This window comes from Amblyomma mixtum, chromosome 9, assembly GCF_055824585.1.
Source record: "Amblyomma mixtum isolate Tamu chromosome 9, ASM5582458v1, whole genome shotgun sequence".
NCBI lineage: Eukaryota > Metazoa > Arthropoda > Arachnida > Ixodida > Ixodidae > Amblyomma > Amblyomma mixtum.
Genome location: NC_143020.1, coordinates 97,439,125 through 97,449,628, shown reverse-complemented (window position 1 = coordinate 97,449,628; position 10,504 = coordinate 97,439,125).

The following is a 10,504-nucleotide window of genomic DNA, read 5'->3' as shown; positions in this document are numbered from 1 at the left end:
CTATGACCGCATCTGTTCGTCATCGGTGGCATGAAAAAGATCTGCCAGCAACTGACAGGTGCCCTCACTGCGGCGCTGCATCAGACATTTGTGATGCGCTGCACTTGTTCTGGGCGTGTCCAGCAACGGCTCCTGTTATAAAACGGCTCCTCAGGTAGGTGGGCTTGCGTTGGAATCGCGGATGTGATCATGAGGAGTGGACAATGGACAATCAGCTCACCAGCAGCCCCTGCGACTACCTCGCCGAAACTGGACTTCACTCATTCTTATTAACATTCTATCCCCTGCATTCCATTCCCCCTTTCTCAGCCTGTGACACACCTCTCGAATAAAAAAAGGAGTTATTTAAAGATTGCATGATCACTGCAGTGGTTATACATTCGTTATTTATCTTTTTTTCTTTCTCTATTTGTATGCACTTAGAAAATATAGAGAGACCCCTCCAGAGTATGTACGCATAAGTCTTCGTCTCTCGGCCCTTTTTTCTTAATTTTTTTGTCGGCCGCAACACCAGCGATATACAGCATAGCTGTCCACACGATCGAGTTCTATTCGCTCACGATTCATGCCCAGTTGTGCATGCAGTGACTCGCATTCACGTCAGCGGTGCTCCCCTGATCACCGTTCATAGTCGCGAACTACGCGAGCGATCGCTCGGCCTAACCGGTACCCCCGCCTCCCAAGCTCTCCGCTGATTAATTGCGCGCATTAAAGAGGGCGGGCGGGTGCTTCGATGATATCTCGATGAGTGCATGCACGCTAGGACGACGAGATTAGCAAAAAGATAAAAAAAAAATTGCAGCGTTGGGCTGGGAGACCTGTGAAGAGGGCAGGAAACGGGCGATGAAAAAAACATGTAGACGAAAAAAAAGTAAGTGGAGAAAGCGTTGGGGGAAGCAGACACAGACGACACTGGGAGAGTGGAAAGCTGGGTAGGGGGCGCGCAGCGCGCAAGCGCCATCTGACAGCACGACGTAGTCGACGATGATGCTTGTGTCGCCGTTGTTGTCACTGTCCCTGAAAGCGCGCTCTGTGGACGTGCACCGAGGTCCCGCGGTGAAGCACTACGTAGGGTCGCGCCAGCCTGGCGCCACAACTACGCGTCCGCTTTGCGGCGTGCTCTTGACGGACTTCGGCGGCGCCAGCGACTTTCGAAGCCCCGCCGGGGTCGACGCGAACAACCTCTCCTGTTTCTGTCGAGCCTCGAAGCAGCGAAGCAAACTAAACACCAGTGGGATGTGGACTGGAAGAGGATGGGGATGTAAGAGAGAGGGGAGGGGGGGGGGGGGGGGTAGACGAGGGATGGGAGGCCCTATAGAGCTGCTGCTATACCTGCGGTAGTGGTGGTTTGGTCGCGTGGGTTCGAATGCCGAAGTAAAAAGTCGCGAAATGAAGAACGTACTTGAACTCCTGGCGCCGCGGTGCCCACGAGTTCGGCAGGGAAGTTCGCCTGTTTAACCTTTGTGTCCGTGCACTGTAGGGATGCAGCGGCTGACGCAACCAGAGTTTCGGCTTACTCTTCGCGCGAGTGTGTGTGTATGAGTGTGTGCTTGTGTGTGTGTGCACATTATTTTGTTTTATTGCTGCAACACTTAGTTTAATGCGGGCTTTGGTGCTTCTAAGCAAAAAAAAAAGCAATACTTCTGTCGTACTCGCATTCGGTCATTTTTCTTGCTCTTTATGTCAGAGGCAGCGCGCTATACCCGGTCCTCCATCCTACAAGTGAAGACAGAGAATTTATGCTAGTGTTGGTCAAATGTTTTAGGGGAATCCCCCAAGGTGGAGTATATTTGTAATAAGGGAGTAATTACTCATTGATATCCACCCGAGCGCAGCCAAACGGCTACAAAGGAAAGCTATACAGCTTTGTCAGAAACTTCGCTGTTAAAGAAAAATTCGTCCTGGTCCGGGGTTCGAACCCGGCACCCCCGCTTCATCGGAGCAGTCGCTCTACCAGTTGAGCTAACCGGGACGGCAAGCTTATCGTAGAAAGCTGTATAGCTTTCCTTTGTAGCCGTATGGCTGCGCTCGGGTGGACGTCAATCAGTAATTACTCCCTTATTAATTTATGCTGGTGTTGCGTCACCTGAGGTCCGGATGTTTTACGAAGATTAGTAAGTTTTAACTGGATGATTCGATTTTAAAGCGTACAACCACCCTCTTTCCAGCCTGCAATTAAACCGTGCTTGGTTTGGTTTTGTTGGGGTTTAACGTCCCGAAGCGACTAAGGCTATGAGGGACGCCGTAGTGAAGGGCTCCGGAAATTTCGACCAGCCGGGGTTCTTTAACGTGCACTGACATCGCGCAGTACAGGGGGCTCGATTAAACTGTGCGTTCACAAAGATGACAAAAGTGAGAGTGCATTTCATGGCGTATTTTTACAAGGAATTCTTTTTCAGTTTCGTTTCTCCTTTCATATCTGAGCGACTCTGGACGGACAAGAATGGAGACAACAATAAGATTTGATGGTTGGCAACAATTGTGGGCGGTAAGTTAGAGCGGAGGGCCGTGGGCCTCGTCAAGCCGTTTGTGTGGCTTTTAGTCTACGGCCCCCTAGTATCGATGTAAACGATACTGAAATAAAGAAATTTGAATTTGAAAAACGCCAAAAATGCCTGCTTCCTCTCGGATTCCGGCGGCCGGCAGTCGGCGGCGTTTCCTTGAATAACTGAAGCTATCTTGTGTTATTTTGTTTTGTTCTTTTTTTCTTTCTTTGACTGGTGCGGGGGCTCTTTTGTGTGTCACCAGAGCGGTGTGGTTGGTTTGGTTTGGTTTGGTTTATGGGGTTTAACGTCCCAAAGCGACTAAGGCTTGGTGTGGCACATGGTGTGTGGCATATGACTCGTTCTTGAAGCGTAGCTCCCCAACTCCAACGACACTTCCTGGGCGTACGCGCCCAGCGTCGGCGCTCCTGGCGTACGCCGGAATGGGCGTCGAAAAGGGGCATGCATCTGCATGTCCCTGGTGCTGGCTGGCTCCCCCTATTTCAAGCAGTGAAGAAAAGGGGTTGGGGGGCGCTGAAAGGATGACTTAAACCGCGAAGATAAGTTCGGGGAACACGAAGCCACGAAGGAAAGAGTCCCCGAGAGCCCCGCGGTTCTCCGATTGTTGTCAACCGGACCCCGCTTCCCAGATAACACGGACAGATATCGGCGCCTCGCCGACGCTCGCTGGCGTCTCCTCCAGTGCGCATGCGCACACCGGTTCTGGCGTACGCTAAGAGCGCCGACGCTGAGCGCGTATGCCCAGGAAGTGTCGTTGGAGTTGGGGCTTAGAGAATTTTCCGCCGCTGCCTCAGGAACGACCCCTGCACGTGCACATATTTCAGGCGACTGCCACGAGTGAAAGCTCCGAAATTCCTGCTTTTTTTTTTAACCCCGAGCCCCGTTCCGCCAACTTGTGTTGCTGACTGTATGCACGTGGCTCTCCTCTGGGTATAACGATGTCGCTGTCGGCGTAGGAAGCCAAAATTCCCGCGAACATAGGCTAGTCAGTGAGAATTGATGTTGCTCAAGTGGACCATGTCTGTCGTTATGTGATTCTTGGAATTTTATTGAGAGTTTTTTTTGTTTTAACCGACATTTAAACAAACCATAGCGTGTTCCTTTTGAAAAGCTGCTTTTAATGCCTTATTGTGTAGAAAAAATGATAATTCTCGAAGTCGCCCATCACACTAAGTGCGAGAAACATTAAAAGATTAGGACACCAAGTTTTTTCCTGCGTGTTTACTGCTTTGAAGTGATGCGTTAGAAGCTAGTATACATGGACCATCACGTGGTATTCCCTTACGACCGCTAAATAATTTATAATCGAATTTCTTCATTATGCTGTTTCGGTTTCAAGAAGCGAACGATACTGTGACGTGTAAGGTGTCGCGCGGGGTATGGACACAAAATTGCAATTTAATCGCTAACACATAATTTTAATTCACGACAACGCTTAAGCCAGCCTACTTAGAGAGCTGACAACAAACGTCGTATCAGATATTATATCACAGTGTTTTTTATATATTTTTTACTTGACCTATAAACACATGTACGTCACATCCAACCGTATAGGTTGATGAAACCGAAACAGCATGATGCGCATGCCACGTGGTGGTCCAAGTGTTCTGCTATCTTATGCATTATTACGAAGAAGCAAGCATACAGCAAAATTATGTGTCCTCGGGAGACCCCTAAGTAACTATTCAATGAATTTCCTGTTCGCGAAAAATTTTTCAATGCTTGCGCAAGAAATAAAAATAAATCGAAAAAATTGTTAGTAGGCGCGTAATTGCTGTCCTGCAGGGTTATATTCCACACTCGGCTTCTGTGGCTACATTTGTTTCAAAACTACCAATAGTTCGTTCCTTACCCTCATTACGTGCAGAGTATGGCGTTATTCACGTGTAAAAAGATGTCTCTTTTCAAACGTTCAACAGAAGCAGCTGCTATAATCATATACAACTTAAGACTGCAGTGAAGCTCCGCCTGCATTCAGGACCACCGCACAGAATTCCTCCTGGACAAAAAAGTAGCCAATTATTAAAACTTTTCTTCTTACTTAAAGAAGAAGCTAATCACGCGAAAAAAAAATTATAAGTTCTAATATTTTGATTAATTTGTTTAATAAAGTCAGATATTAAAAAGTTTATTTCGTCCACTGTTGTGATGGGCTAGCGGGGTAATACAGGATGCCGCGGACCATGGCTCAGTGTTACCAACTGCTTTTTTTTTTTAAGTTGTATCCTACTATAGCACCTGGATTGAATGGCTGCAAGGCTTGATCTTAAAAGAATTCAGTAAGTGTCTATACACACCTACACTATATACACCTACACTATATACACAAAGTTCTTATTGAGTCCCAAAATTGACCATTTCACAAGCCGCTCGTTCCTACGATTAAAAAATATTTTTTTTTTCTAGGTGAATTTAACACTTACAGATCTCAAAAGAGATAATAATTTAGCTTTCGAACGCCAAACACCAGCGGTAATTTATTACTGGAATGTGTGAAATTTCGCGTAAAATATCACTTTGACTTGGAACTTTAACATCAAAATACGCGGATTTGTCAGACAAACACTATAAATGGCCCATGGAATCACTTCCTATTTGAAAGGTACACATATGACGCAAGATAAGTCTGACAGAAAAAGGATGTTACTGCTCCTGGCAAAATCTGTACGGCTGAACATTGCGGAGGACGGGCTACTATGCTTGCTGTTTGGTAAAATATTATTTGCTGCGTTCACTAAATGACATTAAAAACCACCCTGTTTGAGACATGGAAGCTATAATCACCTTGAACAAACAAATCACTGCCATGTATGGCACACCCCGACAAAAAGCCGCAAATTCGCTTAGCACACATTTCTTTTCAAAGGGCATACACTCCTCATATAAATCTTCAAGTTCAATTACCTTCCATTCCTTTGCACTGCTTTCTCGAATGAAAGTAACTAATAGGGCACGTATGTGCGATGCAAGACGACGACGTCTTATCTGCAAGCTTTTAATACCAACTCAAACGGATAAACAAGCTCCTGAATACTAATTAGGCCCTGTCTTCTAAGAGTATTCGACCGCCGCGACATATATCTTGCACACGTGTCCAAGGCCTACCGCGGAGAACCGTGCGGCTCACACCGTGGTGGCTCGTGCCTTGTATACAAGGCAAGATAACGCCGACGAGATAACTAAGCTGATAAATACCGAGCGAATCGTGTTCAGTGTCGCAGGGGCGGCCGGCTACAACGTAATACGTCTCTGCTGGGGGTTTTGTTTTATTTTATCAGTGCACTGAGTTTTTTTGTTGTTGTTTTCACAAGAAGATATAGAGACGCTCTCACGTTCCAGCCTGCCGGAGGAATTAAAATGGGAGCGGGCAAGCCGGCATGCGAAGTGTAATAGAGGCAAAGCAAGGGCTTGGAAGGAATAAGAAATAAACAAATAAAATGGAGAGGCTTCCCTACTGCTTCAGTATGCAGTAGTTGCCTGCATATTTGCTTCTTTAATCTTGCTGTATTTTTTTGTTTTTTTTTTGCGGTCATCTCCACTTGCACCCATTCCTTACGCAGCGTTTGTGAGAAGCTTTCAAACCTTCATTTCTCCAGAGCACTAGAAACACGTACTCCATTTACAATTTAAACGATACAGCTCAATTCAATTCAATTCACCTTGGTAAATTGGTATATTGGTTTTTGAGGAAAGGAAATGGCGCAGTAGCTGTCTCACATATCTCGGCGGACACCTGAACCGCGCCGTAAGGGAAGGGAGGAAGGTGGGAGTGAAAGAAGAAAGAGAGAAAGAGGTGCCGTAGTGGAGGTCTCCGGAAAAATTTCGACCACCTGGGTATCTTCAACGCGCCTATTCAATTCACATTTATTTTCAACATTTCACACTGTTGACGGTCTCCCAAGCAAAAAGCTGTAGCAACAGCTCGACGAGGCCTGGAAGCCGGCGGCAGGCAACAGTGACAGCAGTACAAAAAAAAATTCTATACGAGATATCAGTTGCTATACTTAAAAAAAAGTCACATTTTGTCATAAATTTACAAAAATAAGAGGTGAAGTAAATGAATAAAAAAAGATATCGAGATGTTACACAAAGGCTAGGGTTAACATATGCATACGATACTGCAAAAAAAAAACGATAATTGCACATATGTGAGGTTAAACTACTATGTGTATGTTTTTATTGTACGCGTTACTATTTTACGCCAGAAACAGCAAACACGAATCTGAACGCAAAATTTTGCGCGTTATTCGAGCGTTATTAAAACTAAATAGACTGATCATATTTAGTAACACTGAAGTGAAGCGGTAATTTGGCTTCGAAGCTATATACATACGACTGGTTTGTGTGACTGTAATTTCCTGACCAAGGAAGACTGTTGTTGGTTAGGCAATGCAAAAATAGGCATAACTACGCCACCGATAAGTCGTTACAGTCCTAGCAACTACTTGTTTACCTTGCTCTCGGGAGCCAATGCGCAGGGTTAATGGACGGGAGATTTCTTCGCGGTTTTTCCCCCAGGTGGCGCGGGTACATTCAATGATTCCTATCTGCAGTTAAAATATTTAAACACATGTGTTAATTGATAAGTACCAAGTATAATAACGATTATTTAATCCTTCTGAAATTATTAAATGGGAATGAATTGTGTACTTTGTCACAAAGCGACAACTGCACGATTTAGCTTCAAAGTGAAACCAATACAGAGCTTTTTTTTTTGCGCTGCAGCGCCAAGTAGCTGGGTAAAATCAGGGAATCTCACAGATTTTAATTAATGACTTAAATACGCTGAAGGCAGCAAATTTTTGCCCCCGCAAGAATTCACGAATTTCTGAACGGGAGTGAAGAAAAGAATTTTTCCAAAATTTAATATATATTGAAGACACGTATCCATGAGTATAGTTATGCAAACGCAGCTGCTTAGTGACACCAGATGGCAGTAGTTTGCCAAACCTGAAGCTCCACAATATTTTCAATTTTCTAGAGTGCCTCAGCGCATAGAAACACCCTACAAATTTTACAAAATCGACGCCAAACTCCGGAGACACCGCGAACAAGTCCAAAGGAGGATCGTTGTTTTCTCCATTGCCTGAGTGGTTCGCCGGTGCATCTGGATGTTCTTGTCAGTGTTTTGCTGTAAAAATATCTTTGGTAGCGCTGTTACATGCCTTGGATGTCTGCAAGCTAAAGAGATATAAGAGCCGCTAAGTATCATTACGAGATTTTTCTGATGCCAGCAATACAGAGATAGGACGAAACGAGAGGTTTCCTCTGTATAATGAAACCCTTGCAGTATCAGGACAGCACCCTTATCAGGCACCCAGCTCATATTTCTTTAAACCGGGTTGTTTCACCTAAGGTGTTCTGCAATTTTTAAAAATGGCGTTTTTGAGTTGGACGAGCACTTTATTCCCCCTCCTCCTCCTCACTTATATTTCGTCAATATAGATGCATCCTTGTACTACATCCAATGCCTCAAGGAGCCCGCCGCCGCGGTGGCTCAGTGGCTATGGTGCTCGGCTGCTGGCCCGAAAGACGCGGGTTCGATCCCGGCCGCGGCGGCTGAATTTCTTTGGAGGAAAAATTCGGGGCCCGTGTACTGTGCGATGTCAGTGCACGGTAAAGAACCCCAGGTGGTCGAAATTTCCGGAGCCCTCCACTACGGCGTCTCTCATAGCCTAAGTCGCTTTGGGACGTTAAACCCCATAAACCAACCAACCAGCCTCAAGGATCATAATTTCGGCTCCTTCACAGGCTGCAACATTAGTTTAGTTCCCTTCGTGATAATTTTTAAAGTCTACACCTTTGCATTTTTTTTTTCGTGCGTATGTCGTCAATCATGTCCGGAAGTTTCGAGCACCTGGGGTTCTTTAACGTGCGCTGACATCGCGCAATACACGGGCCTCTAGAATTTCGTCTCCATCGAAATTTGGTCGCCGCGGCCGGGATCGAACCAGTGCCTTTCGGGTTCAGCAGCCGAGCGCCGTAACCACTGAGCCACCGCGGCAGCAGTTTGTTAAAAATAGTTTATTGGGATATTTACAGCCGGGCTTTGCGACGTACTGGATAGCGACGGATTCTCAGGCTGCAGCAAGGGCATACAGAGATGGAAGGATCGGCCGAAAAGCCGCGAGTATCCTCTTCGAACAAAAACAACACAGACATGGATCAAACAACACAAGCATTCAACACACCATCATTTGGGTCCCTGACACTGGGGTTGAGGGAAATCTCATGGCAGACACCGTTGTCCGAGGGTTCACGAACCGGAGGGCGGGTTTGCCGGTCGAACCCTTCAGCACGCCAGAATCTTACGGGGAGGCAATGAAGGCGTTGTTGGGAGCGCGCAAGAAGTACTCGGCTCCGGCGGATATCCTCGACAGAGAGCAGGCCACCACGCTCAGACGACTACAAACAGACACCTACCCAAGCAGAGCCATGTATCACAAAATGTGGCCGAACAGATACGCCAAAGAGTGCGTGTGGTGTGGGGGCTACGCCACAACGTACCACGCCACCTGGGGCTGCGAAAAAAGCCCTTTACTACCAAAGGTAAATAGCCCTAGTCTAGAGCAGTGGGAGGCCCTCCTGGCTGACTCCGACCCGAGCACACAGCTTATGCTGGTGACGAGGGCCAAGGCAGCGGCGGAGGCCAACGGGATCCTGGACTAGGGAATACCGACCACTGAAGCTCCACATCTATCTATCCCCATCCCCCTACTCCCTAACTCTTCCTTTTGAAAATAAATAAATAAATAAATAAATGTTTTCACTACTACTTTGCGACGTACCATGCATGCATCTGCAGTCGAAATATCTGCTCGGGCAAAAAATGGGCCTTTTGCATTCGCCTTGTAGACTTCTATAGATTAAGCGTCAGCCCTAAATGATGCGATATGCACTAGTCAAAAGGTTTCAGCGAGTAAACACCCAATCACAAGGCAAGCGTTTCTTCGACATCGCTTCAGCAAGCCGCGTTTACATAAATGCGACAGCAGCGCATCGCATCAACTCTTTATCGCATCGCATTCATGTAAACGGTGCTAATGCGATAGGAAAACACGTCGCATCAATGCGCCAGATGGGGGTAGGTCGACAATGGCAAGTCGACTTAAATGGTAAATGGAAACAGATTTGGACTTGCATCTCCTCCTCTGTGTCGTGGCTGCTTAATACCCCCCCCCCCCCCCCCCCCCAACCAGTCGAAAGGTCACTGTGACGCCGGACTTGTTGGGGTACGTGTAAACAGTAGGGCATCGGCTCCGCGAGATACGCTGGGAAATGCGATGCGCTACAGTCGCATTTATGTAGACGCTGCTAGCGTCTTGTCTATACCGGTGTTACAATGCCAGTGTTGTCGCTCGGCGCCCGTAGAACAGGGCGACCAAGCTCATGAAGGCATACGAACTGGCTTCTCCTGACGGGGATGGGGAAGAGACCCTGGATAAAGGCCCTCAGTTATCCCCTGTCCGTAAAAAAACGTCCTATTCAGTGGCGGCGGGAAAGGGGTTCAGCAACGCGGGGACAGAAGGGGCGCTGCTGCCTTTGCAGAAACGGATGTCGATGCAGGTCGCTCTCCGTGAGGCGCTTGGGTTTAAGCTGGATTCACACGACGGACCAAATCGCGAAGTGCCCTCGCGGATGGGCATCACGTGACCCTACGTCACTGATTCCTGCTGCTCCGCTTCACTCGCGAGCAGCGATTCGTGATATGGCCGAGAGACCTTTTCACACTTCGGATCGCTTGAGATCCTTGGCCGTGACTCTCAAAGCAGTAGCGGTTAAACTGTTTAGTCTGGCAACGAGCAAGCTTACAAAATCCAATACAAGCCTCTGGTCGAACCAAAGTACATGAGAGCGCGAAAAACTACATAGTCCTGTTAAGAGCTGCGAAGATGGAACCACTTGGCGAACTTTCTAACAGCCAAAGCGCGTCTTGTTCGTACGGTTCTAGGTTCACAGATGACGCAACCTTTTTTTTTTTCTTGCCCTTGTGGAAAGTT